This window comes from Ostrinia nubilalis, chromosome Z, assembly GCF_963855985.1.
Source record: "Ostrinia nubilalis chromosome Z, ilOstNubi1.1, whole genome shotgun sequence".
Lineage (NCBI taxonomy): Eukaryota > Metazoa > Arthropoda > Insecta > Lepidoptera > Crambidae > Ostrinia > Ostrinia nubilalis.
In genome coordinates, this window is record NC_087119.1 from 11,815,225 (window position 1) to 11,827,711 (window position 12,487).

General features: G+C 34.6%; 1 protein-coding gene and 1 long non-coding RNA gene across 3 annotated transcripts in view; one reads left to right on the forward strand and one right to left on the reverse strand.

The window, feature by feature from the left end:
* LOC135086768 (frequenin-2) overlaps positions 1–12,487 on the forward strand; it is a 275,388-nt gene that overhangs the window by 215,642 nt on the left and 47,259 nt on the right. The window lies entirely within an intron of this gene.
* Positions 6,236–7,276, reverse strand: LOC135086668 (uncharacterized). Its single transcript, XR_010260562.1, has 2 exons — positions 7,202–7,276; positions 6,236–7,114 (listed from the first exon to the last, which is right to left on the reverse strand). It is a non-coding gene; the product is annotated as an uncharacterized LOC135086668 (long non-coding RNA).

The window sequence follows — 12,487 nt, forward strand, 5'->3', positions numbered from 1 at the left end:
TCTTTTAACTAGATGTGATTTTCTTGGTTATTTGTTAATTTAGTTAGATTTTGAATTTGGAACCCTATAGGTGCGGGTAGTATGGAACCGGGTTCCAAATTACCTGCCGCTACTTTGCTGACTGGATCTCCCAACCAACTTGAGGAGTCAATCAAATCTATAGCGCAGAGAGGAAAAGGTCGAGGAAGAGCTCGGGGACGTAGTGGAAGGCAGGGTATGCCAAACCCTTCTAGACCTCGCTCGAACAGGCGGGAATCTTCCTCTTCGGATACTACGATGTCATCTGTTTCTTCAGGTAAAACTGCGGTGGCAGAAAATTATACCACACAAGCTCAGCCCACAAGCCACGATGATTATTGTATTTTTTGTTCAGAATGTTTCTCAATAATCAACAGGGTGAAATTTGGATTCAGTGCCAATCTTGTGAGTTGTGGGCACATATTGATTGCTCAGGATGCGAAAAAGAATATTATATTTGTGATTTTTGATAAATTTGTTTCATACTTGGAATTTGGAACCCGGGTTCCGTAATACCCGCACCAAAACTCAAAACACGTTTTTTTCATTTAGTCAATAAAGGTAATTATTTCCTATAACGAGTTGTTTTATTTTGTTAATCGTTCCTAATATAATAGCTAATAAGTTTTGAAGTATACAAAGCCACTTTTCAAGATGATTAGTCAAATAGTTTTATTTAAATATTCAAAAAACAAAGTAGGGTTCCAAATTACCACCCCTTCCTCTACTTATACGGCTCTTAAAGAGAGCAGTCGCTTAATGAACGTGGAAATGTAAAATTAACAGAGAAGAATGATAATGAAGAAGACCGAAAGAGGTGCATCTTTCTTTAGTATTTGGGTTGCAGCATTTTCCATATTTTCCACCATTCAAAATAACAGTTTATTTTAAATTTCCTGCAGGTATAGACGTTCTGGGCGCAGAGCAAATTAAAGCTATCTGCAAAGTCAATGGGCAAACATGCGCCCATACTGAATCAGCGATAGCGCGAGAGTTCGCCGATAGTTTAGTTTGGAGGCAATCATAGGTTTAACAAACTTATTAATTGGCCAATGCCAAACTATTTTAATTTGCAAACTTGCACAAATACACACGGCATCATTCTGATCTGATCTATCACCGGAGAAAACATGGAATCAAGAGCTAAGTAAACTAAGTTAGTCCTGCTTTGCTTGTATAGCTAACTCAGTTTCCCATAGTGCTTGTATATGTATTTTGCTGCTTGCACATTACTATGGAAAACTGCGACAGATAAGCGAGCGAAGCTAAGCTATCTAAGCTTAGCTCTTGTTCCGCAACCCGCAAAACATACTTATCAAGATGTCAATGACATTTTTACCGCACCCATTAACTTCAAATTTTCTCGACGCTATTATACCAAAGCACCACTTTACTTGAACTTCAATTTCTTCTTTCAATTTGAATAACAAATTGCAGATTTGACCATGACACGCTCTATCGTAACGATGACTATCGTCTTGACCCGAGTTCCAGTTGTGGCACCAGCTTGTTGATTTTGGACTTTAAAACAAGGCCATTCAATCCAACTTCTAGTGCCAGATCTTGGGCAAACCTTTACACCATTTACGCTTCGTAGGTACTTTAATGATATTACACACTCGTAACATTCCGATGATACTTTAATATTTATGAGCTACTTTTGGAACATTACCGTCCATACCATCTGCTGTGATTTATAGCAACAGATCTAATTATTTATCATTTATGAAATGGTATTTCGTAAATTTTTGTAATTTGACCTTACTGACGATAATTTAGATAAATAAAATTTTATATGCGTTATTATACTTATCTTGACTTCTAAATTGGGAAACTTTAAGTATCATAGGATACGAAATCCGACAACATGCGAGTGTGGGCTCCAGGAAAAAATCTAAAATTATGATAGAGAAGGAATAGCACCTTTAAAGTTAGGTAGATGTTACCAGATTAAATCATCCCCTTCTCTCTTGCCAACTAACAATCCGAAAAAATGCTATTGGGTTTCGAAAAGATGTTTAAATTCCGCTTTGCAAAATTTTTGAACGCAAAAAGCGCTCGCCGTTAACTCTACATGAAAAACAAGAATTGTTCAGAATTCCGTGCGTTTTCTAACGAGAGATTTTCAGGGACTGCGAACGGTATACAGCTCAGTAATTGATCAACACTAATTGAATCCGAGGGTAACACACACGAGCAACGCCACCGAGACTCATTTGTCAGTTGATGAGTCGAGATCTTAGGTACAGCACACACCATTTCAAAGAGTTTTTATTGTCCATCATCCGTGCTGCAATTACCTTAACAACTCGTATGTTATGGCATTAAATTGGTCAGTTATCATGCACCACGCAATAAATGATAATAAAAAAGTAATGCTCGTGCCGAATAGGGTTCAAAGTCATGCTTCGATTTTTATGTAAACTCCATCAAGTATAAATGGCTACAATTTAGGGCGAATATACATTTCAACTATAGTGTGACGTGGGACGCCCGTACGTCCCACGTACCGTACGTCAAGGGAGTGACGAACGAATTCAGGCAATTTTCGACTAAGGGACAAACATTGATGATTGGCAGTTTTACTGGTTTTACTCCTTAAATCAGAACATCCATCAAAAACTTACGTTTAAATAAAGGAACCCAATACTTACGAAGGCTTGGAGTACTTTTTGGGAAACCTGCATAGTTATTAAGGCCATTGCAGTAACAATAGTGATGTTTTTTCTTGTATTTTTGGCAATAAGATAATGGAATCAAACCCTAAGTTTGTTTGGAAACTTACGAGTACACTGGCAGCCTCGTTCCTGATAACGGCTCACTTCTCTGATATAATAAGATAAGAGCATCGGGCTGTTTTCACTTTAATTCTCTATTAATGTATTAATGAAGATTTATTATCGTCAGTGTTCATTGCAGAAAAGGATTTGGCCTTCACTCTCCACCCAGGTCAGATGGGGGTTGAGGTGGCTTGAAGTTCGCCCATTTGTTCCTTAGTCGCCTTCCATGACTTCCACGTGAAGAGCAGTTGTGGTCCTATCTTACTCGACCAAGGCTAATTTTATTGCTATGACAATAAAAAGGAACGCAGAAGTGAGGTTCGCTCTTTACTTTAGAGAGAAACTGCATATTTATGGAATAATGTTCGCAATTAATTTGAGTGAACATTAACATTGTTTAATACATAGTTGGGTTTCCTTGCGTACTTTGTGTACAAGTAAAAGCAATTACTACTGCGAAAATGTAAATGTAACATGGCATATGTTGCGATTTGAATGTGCGAACGTAATCAATCATTGAAAGATTCAATCAAAGATTTTCAAAGTAATCAATCATTTGGTTTCGTCTGGTTTTAGACTCATGTTCTGTGCAAAAATTGCCATTCGGCTGCGAGTTCGGCTCTCGTAACTTGCAGTAATAATTTTTTATGTATTTGTAGGAATAATATTATTTACTAGCGGCCGCCCGCGACTTCGTACGCGTGGATCCCGTTTTACCCCCTTCATCTATCTTACGCGGTTAAGATTTTTCATACAAATGTTTTTTCCCGCTAGCTCCCGTCCCCGTGGGAATTTTGCAATATTCTGTTGTAACTAAGCTTTAAGTTTACTAAGGTACCTGCATGCGAAATTTCAAGTGTCTAACTTAAGCGCTTTAGATTTTTCATACAAAAGGATTTTCCCGCTAATTCCCGTTCCCGTGAGAAATCCTAAGTAGGTATACTATAACCTGCCCAGGAGTATGAAGAATAATTGTACCAAGTTTCGTTAAAATCCGTCTAGTAGTTTTTGTTTCTATAAGGAACATACAGACAGACAAAAATTTTACTGATTGCATTTTTGGCATCAGTATCGATCACTAATCACCCCCTGATAGTTATTTTGAAAATATATTTCATGTACAGAATTGACCTCTCTACAGATTTATTATTAGTATACATAGATTATATCTAGCCACCACACAGGACTTGATATGGTACGAGTAATAGCTGTTACTATCAAGACGTAAATATTTATTAAACTTAATTCCATAGTCCACGGATTTTTATAGAATTTATTTAAATTCCTATCTAATGTTATACTTTCAGCAAGTTTCATTTGAATTCCTCAATTTATTAAGGATCAAGGTTCAAGCCAAGGATTTAAATCGGACTAGAATAGCGTTCTCCTTTCTAATGGCATATAAAATGATAAATCATAGTAAAAAGATTATGATGCAATCAATAATTACGCAAAACTTACGTCGAGATTATTTCAAATAACTATAAAACGAGCCAAGCAATCATAACTTCATAATAGCTAAACTATGCATATTTTATATTAATTTCGCTGCACTTCGCACAGTGGATTTAAGTGATTTGACTATTTTTGTGTTTAGTAATTCATTCTGAGATTTTTTGTTATAAGGACTCACGGTCTAAGTACAATTTTTGAGTGAAGTCCCTTACTCGTACAACTGCCTAAGTAGATCATAAGTAGGTAGGTAAGTAGTGTACATACACACACATTATTGGCAGAAAATGATTGATGGATTTAGCACAAAAATGTCATTTATATTCTGCTTTAATTTGTAATTTTCGGGAGTCAACTATAGTAGCTTAATAAGTTGCATACCTACTGCAGTTATTGGATATTCAAGAAATTATTATGATGATACTAACTTACGATCTTTTAATACATTTTTATTACAGTGTAGTTGATTATTAAGTTTGTATTAACAATAAAATAAGCTCTATGGATAAGTGTTAGAACACTTTTTTTTCATGTGAAATATTATACTTACTCCTTAGTTTTAAACCAGCCAAACATATTTCTCTTCATCTGTAAAATGTACCAAAGGGGCTGAAACTATGTCGATCACAACCACAATATTTGCCGAAACATTACTGAGTATAAACATCAAACAGGCGCACCTTTGACCTGGATAGAGTTTCAGTTAAATCTCAAGAATATCCATGGCCGATCCCAAATATCAAATCGAACCCACAAGATTTTATATTTAAAATAGCTAAATAGATTGTTTCACTAAATACACCCGACATCAAATAAATCGCACCTCCCGCGACAAGCACTTTCAAACGTTTGCATCCCCACTTCCCCACCAATATTATATATACACGTCTTTGTTGGTTGTGTTATCAACTTTTTGGTCACTTTGGGTGTCACGAGCTATTGATGCTAACTGTATTTATTATTAACTTACCTACTAAGAGAAAACAAATTGTCATTCATTTGCTTAAATAATGAAAAAAATACTAGGAGAACCAACCGGGGGGATCTTTTTATAGTTTGTTTATGCAAAATACCTACATAATAACAAAACGGTTTTTTCAAGTTACAGCAAAAAAACGTTAGTCATGTCAAATACAACTTTGTTAAAATCGTTTATCTGACCTTAAATTACTTAATAAACAAAAGAATAACCACCAGTTTTAATGTGTTTATTAACGTTTACATTGTCTTTTTAACGAGAACGAGAGATTGAAGTAAACAGACTACTGTTAAAATTAAAAATATCGGAGCGCTGGGAGTTTTCATTCCATAATATTACGAAAACACCTGAGAAATATGAGACCAAAAAGTTCGTATAATGACGACGTCATTACGGATTCTACTTTAGAGTCGAAGCTTTTTCATTCTACCCCCTTTGTCGCATTATTCTTTAGAATTCAAATTAAAATACAGGGCTTATTTAATACTTAATATTGATTACTTTTTGATTTAACCCCAGATTTTGAGGATTATCAAATGATTTAACGATTTGTCACATAAACATAAAAATTACAACTGTACTCGTACCTAAGTTAGAAGTAAATAAATATGCGTATACAATACTTTTTTTTAGGACTTTACTGAATTATATAAGCATAGATAAATATTTACCCCCTTACTAATAAAAAGTTACACGGTTGTTGATCACTGTTTTAAAATGACATTTCCATACTAAACGTCACTTTAAACCACTAATCAACGAGCGTGTAAGTTTTATTAGTAAGGGGGTTAGTGTAGATCACAAAGTACCAGTTAATACAAGCAGAGGCTCATCTATAATAAAGAAAATGGAAAAAATCGTAGGTAATACACCTTCCGTTTTTAACTTCTTAAATGTGCCATCTGTAGACATTGGAGTGAAAGCTTTAGTCTTTAATCAATATATGGCCCCAGTTTCAATTTAGTGCGGTAATGTAAGTGTAGGTGGCGCTGAATAAAACAAATCGTGTTTATCTACCTTAGTGCGTGTATCTTGAACTAACTGTTTAAAAAGATACAAAGACTATTAAATTGCCAAAAAGTGCTCTGTGTATTAAATTATTTCAGCCATAATTTCATAGAAAAACACTTACTTTTACAAATAGATAATAAAGGTGTCACAAGCTTTAATTCCTATCATAAATAGAATAATATTATTTTGATCCGTATAGATTTTATCTTGAAATTTGATAATTATACCGCTTCGTTAATTTATTTTTAAATTTCACAAATTTCTCTATCTCCTTACTTTTCAATCCAGTCACCGTTCGGTTGCTGTTTATAATCAATATCGGTTCAGCTTTCCCTGGTTTTTTGAAATCCATTTTCCCGTTGTGTTGATTGACGAAATAAATCATTGGTATATTAATTGAATCTGATTCATCAGCTCCATCTCCAGGAAATACTACATAAATTACTAGCGGGGTATTTTCTTCCTCGTTATTTATTTTGACGTTTGGTGGAGCAGTTGCCACCAAAATTTTATAGTTATCATACGGCTGTTTCACAATTGGCAAATTAATAAAGTTCAGACCCTCAGCAGGCTGAATTATGTCCTCATCGTTATTTGTATTCTTCGCAGGAAATATAACTTTTGCCACTTGATTCGAGCAACCAGTTCCTAAGTCTGGTGGGTTCGGATAGTACGCCTTCGAAACCACTTCGCGTCTGACTTTTGATTCGGCTGACGTTATTTCTTGTGGAATCTTAGCAAAAAGAGCACCAAATGTTTTCAGTTTTAATTCTTCCTTCACAGCAAGTGGGTTGAATTTCACACTGAATCCGTTATTGATAGGTAGACTTTGTATAACTACTGTTGAAAGGAGCGCCACTAGAGTACCGATTATCTGAAAACGTACGTGGATTATTGGTAATCTACTTATGTGTTACTTCTAATTTGGAATATTAGATCACTAGAGGATTAGATCACTCACACGCTCCATAATACCAAAGGCAACTCATGCGCAAGACACTTCTATACTGAATGGGGCTACGTAACTGAACGTGTTATGTCACCAATAATGAATTTTGTTTTCGAAAACAAAGACCAATAAGGATGTTTAGCGACACACTATTATCGTACGTCTTTCCGATTTCGATATTTGTGTTGTCCAATAGAATCTACACATCCTTTTCACATTTCTAAAACAGATCAAATAGAATCTTCAGTCTCAAAATAAAGCTTTTGCTTAAGTATATGGGTACAGAGATGCAGACTTAAACAAGGGTAGGGTGTAAATCACTCGGCTAAGCTAATAAAATGCTCGCTACTGCCACTACGTTGCATATTTCCGAGGTAAGTAAGTTAGGGATATTGGCTTGTACATAAATCTTGCAGGCGTTTTAAGGATGAAGGATTAATAGCTACCAGATGTACTTGAGTTGCCTCCAATAAAACATCGGACGCGTTCTGATTATATGTATAAGAAGTGTCCATTGTATCCGTTCATTAACATTTTACAAAATCATATCTATAAAAAAATCTAAGTTATCAAAACTTAATTGAATGAAAGATTAAAAACTAACCTAGAAAGAAGCGTGCTACAAATTAATTTTCTGACATCAAAGAACACTAGCTAATTAGTCAAGCTATTGTGGATCAGTTTACATTCTTTTTCTAGGAGACAAGACAAAGTAATTTTAAACATTTTGTAAAACCTGTACTTTAATATTTTTTAATTTTACTGGTTTTTATTTAGATAGTCAAGAGAATAGCGAGCGAAGACGTACTTACCTAGATAACAACTCAATATAATGTTTTAGAATGTCAACTATTTAATTAGTAAGGCGATAATTAAAAAGCAAAACGTTCCGAGCTAATGAACTGTCGCCATAATGAGATTTTCCATCGGAAGTTTCCCCGCTTACAATTGAGTTTTCGTATGAGACGTTAAAGGAATAAATTAAAAGGAGAAACTTTTGTAATTTGTGGTATGTTTGGAATTCTTTCACAAAAACCATTTCAATCGAGATTGTACGAATTATAAGAAGTTTATACCATAACTCCCACATTTATTTGTTATTAAGAAAAGTATTTGAAGAGAAAAATAGCACATACATTTAATTTAAAGAAGTTTGACATTGTTTACTGTAATTCTTTCATCTTGCAGGATTTTTTTCATGATCGCAAACATTTAGTATTAGACATCTCATTATTACATTATTAATTTTAATTAAACCAATAATGGATGGATAGATTGAATCTTGTGTATCTTGTGTACAACTTAAAATGTTTTGGGTATCTTTGGGTTCCTAGCCTTTTTCATTACTTATTTGTTTAACACTACAAAGTCACAAAAAGTCTCTTGGCAATACTCGTTTTACCAATTTGCAAAATGGATTCTATAAAGGAACAAAATTCATAAAACTAATTCTAAAAATGGAGCAAACGAAAAAACTCCTTGGAAAAACTCAAATCCGTTGCCTCGTTTATTTAAAGTTCTTACGGATTGTTTTATTAAACCAAGTTTTATGTGTGATTATATAACTTTTTCAGGTGAATAAGTTTGGTTGAAATAGTTTTATTTTCTGATAACAAATGGGTTCACGTAGTTGGTCATTACGGCTGGATTTGCACCTATTTTTATTCTGCTGTTACACAGACCTTTTTAACGACAATATTATCCAGGATTAAAAATAAATATGAAGTCTCATTTCACGCAAAATGTATATTAACTATTAAGAAAAGTTTATTTCTAGAATAAACCTATATCTTTCCTAGTCTTACGTATACTCGTGTAAGTAGGTACTGTATTTACGTTCTTGACTCATCAAAGAAACAATATTTTTATACAAATTGGTGTAATCCCTTCTCAGACTCTACATTTATTTCAAAGACTGAATGCTATTCAAGGCATCCCCAAAGCTTAGAGAAAGTCTTTCAAGAACGCTTTCCTCTAGATATAGCGACGAAAGTACAGTCAACATCGCATCAGATTTAAATTTTGGTTGCAAAGTCGTACCTATTACGTCGGCATAAGATGCCACAGTGTTTTACTTTGATGTACTGTCGTACCTGCCCTTACTGCCATCTCAAAAATTCATTCTGTATTCTTGTGTTGGTAGGTAGGTAGATGCGTTTACCTCAACCATACCACTCAGAGTAAAACCTGAAATATTTTGTAACTCATTGTGTTACACAATACACTTTGTTGTCTTTAAATTATAAAGAAACTACCTCTTGGTCTAAAACTATTTAATTTAGTTTGCATGCTTTGTCCTGTTATGTCAAGATTTTGCGTTAAGAGGAGGGATTAGGGGTACGCTTCTTTGGTTAAAACAATGCTAAAGAAGTGTTTTAAGTTTCAACCAAACCAACGCGTGCAGCGGTCGTGCGATGTCGTGTAGATGTCACCGTAAAATTGTGAATTCCGTCAGATTATAATCGGACGTGGTTAAATTACAATCTAACCTAACCTAACCCACTGTTAGTTTACAATCTAACGCGTTATATTATAAACTAACAGAGTTCACAATTTCACGTTGACATAAATATCTTAAACAGCACCTAACATATTATTATGAACGAGAGACATTCCGTAGCGTTTTATATGTATTTATAGCAACACATTTCGATACCGTGTAAATTATCATGTGAAGGCAGCAAAGGGTTCGCAGATCCCTAACACTAGACATTCAACAAATATCAGTGACATTCCCATCCGAATCGGGTGAAATACGCACAGGATTTAAGATATTCGTCGCACACGCCGGCGAAGACGCGTAGGGTTGCCAGGTGTCCGGCTTTAACCGGACATGTTTGTCTTTTTGCGGATGTGTCCGGACAAATATTCCTGTCTGCCCCTGTTCGGCTCTTATTAGGCTTTTTATGTGGCCGCAGGGTAACACCTGCTAATTTTTTAATAACGCAGGCACTGGCTAACATTAATAAAATACCTAAATTAATTAATGAATAAATCTTAATTTACTTCTTCACGAGTAAGTAAATATAACTAATGTTTCATGTAGGCAGTGCCATAAAAAATGAGCACAAAAAAGAGCACCAAGTCCGGCTTTTGTGTTTTTGGACCTGGCAACCCTAGCCGCGGCTGTTTATTTTTATCACGTAATATAGTTTTCTTGAAATCCACTCCGATTATAGAGACGGACTATTTTATTGCATATCCATCCCAAAGAACTTTTACTGATACATATTTCTTTCGAGTTTCGTGCGCGTAACGAGAATTTCCATTGTTTTCCGGACATTTAAATGAGATTGTGTTGGGACGTATTTGTACACGATTTACATTTTTCGTTTCTACGGGATCTGAGACCATATCGTGATGCCATTTAAGTACCCTGTCTTTAGGTTTCGGGAAGATCATTAAAGTTATTGCTTCAGTTTATTGTTTTTGCTACCAAAATAATATTTTTTAACATATTTAAGTAAAATTGTCAATCTCATTTTGTAAAGCATAATAATATGCTTATTGTTTGGACTTAGTTATCTTCATATAGACGATCTAAATATGATAATATCCTCAAGTGGATAAGGAGACGCGAAATGGTTTCAACAATTGCATCATGCTCTGGTCTTATCTACTCAAATGCAGAATCGATAAGTTTTTGGTTGTAAATTACCAAAAAATTCAAATTAATTTATTTTGCAAGTAGGCTTTTAAAAAAGCTCTTTTACACATTCCAGTATTATTTTAAACCTACCACCGCTTCGAAACAATAAACTTTGTACAATTTATACACATCGAATGTAACATTGTCTACATGCACAATTTAACAGCAGACTCTCTCATCTCTATTTAATAGCATTAAACATTCCTGTCTTAAATTATACAATGTCCAGAATCCAGCTCCGTGCAAGTCGCAATGCGCTGCCGAATAGCCAAAACTTTTGGCTACAAAACCGAAGTAACTAAGCTGAAAGTTTCTTAGGTACTGAATGGTATAAATAGCATATTGTGCGAGTTCTTTTCAATTAAACGACTTCCCCTGCTGACTAATAAAAATTTCTACACTGCTATTTCCTACTTTGTAAGACGGCGCCACGTCGGTAGACTCGGTCATTCTTTAGCAATATAATACCAGGTTACCGGTGTGCACTACGGTTATCAATTAGAGGGGCAACACTCAACAGTATTTCAAATGTTTACACGGAATTACGTTTGTAAGGGTAGAATTTCATGCCATATGGCACAAATTGGCAGGGAGTTTTCAATTGGCTATTCTTAGAATCCTGTATTAGTAAAATGAAAATTGACTATTCTGATTAAGTGATTGGTAATCATGAACACGCAACCGACTTGATTGTCTTTTATTTCAGTCTGTATAATTTTGTAATTAGGTATAGTGGCATGTTTTAAGTGCCATGGATAGTTAATCAATAAATATCTGACTTCGGCCCATAGTGTTAAAATTCTAATTTGGCGAGCAACACTCGTGTCAGTTTGAAATTGATTATGGGAAAGTTATTAGACATTCATTTACAAAAACTCATGCAAGTGCTTATAAGTATACTTAATTAAGTCCAGTTGCCAAATTACTTTTAAAGGTGTAAAAATAAAACTAGATACTCTTACTAGGAGAATTTACTTCATTCATAGCATAGTATACCTAATCAATTCCTGCTTTTGTTTCGAAGTTAAATAAAAAGCACTTAACAGAACATGAAATAGACACAGACTTTCGCTAAACGCGTCCCTTTATTTTATTTTGCTAACTTGTTTACCGAAACAATATGGTGCACCACCAACACTCCGTTATTAGGCTTCCCATACTTATTGGGCTCGATTTCGCGAAAATACTCATACTGGATACATCTACCAATATTTAAATCAGCATAAAAACGGAAAAATACCTTACGTGGAAATCGACCGTTTTAATTTAGCTCTCGTTTCTCTTGTTCTATGTTGTTAGATTGATTTAAACATCGGCTAGAGTCGTATTTTGATCAACCAAGAATAACAAAGTTTATTACAATCAAAAAAATAATTTAACTTCAACAAACATAAACGAGATACTTTCTTAACCTGAAGAAGATAAAGTTATATAACTGCTTTTATGTGCCATTTATCTCGAATCTCAAGTCTCATCCGTACGCTTCCCATAACTTTACGAGATACGCGTTTACTGTATTTATACACACCTGCGTAATATACCCCTTACGTTGGCTCGTAAAGAGACTTTTTTATGGGTTTGATTATTTAATTTGCTAAATTACATTCAACAAATTAAGTGCACCAAGGCACTTTGAACATCTTAAAACA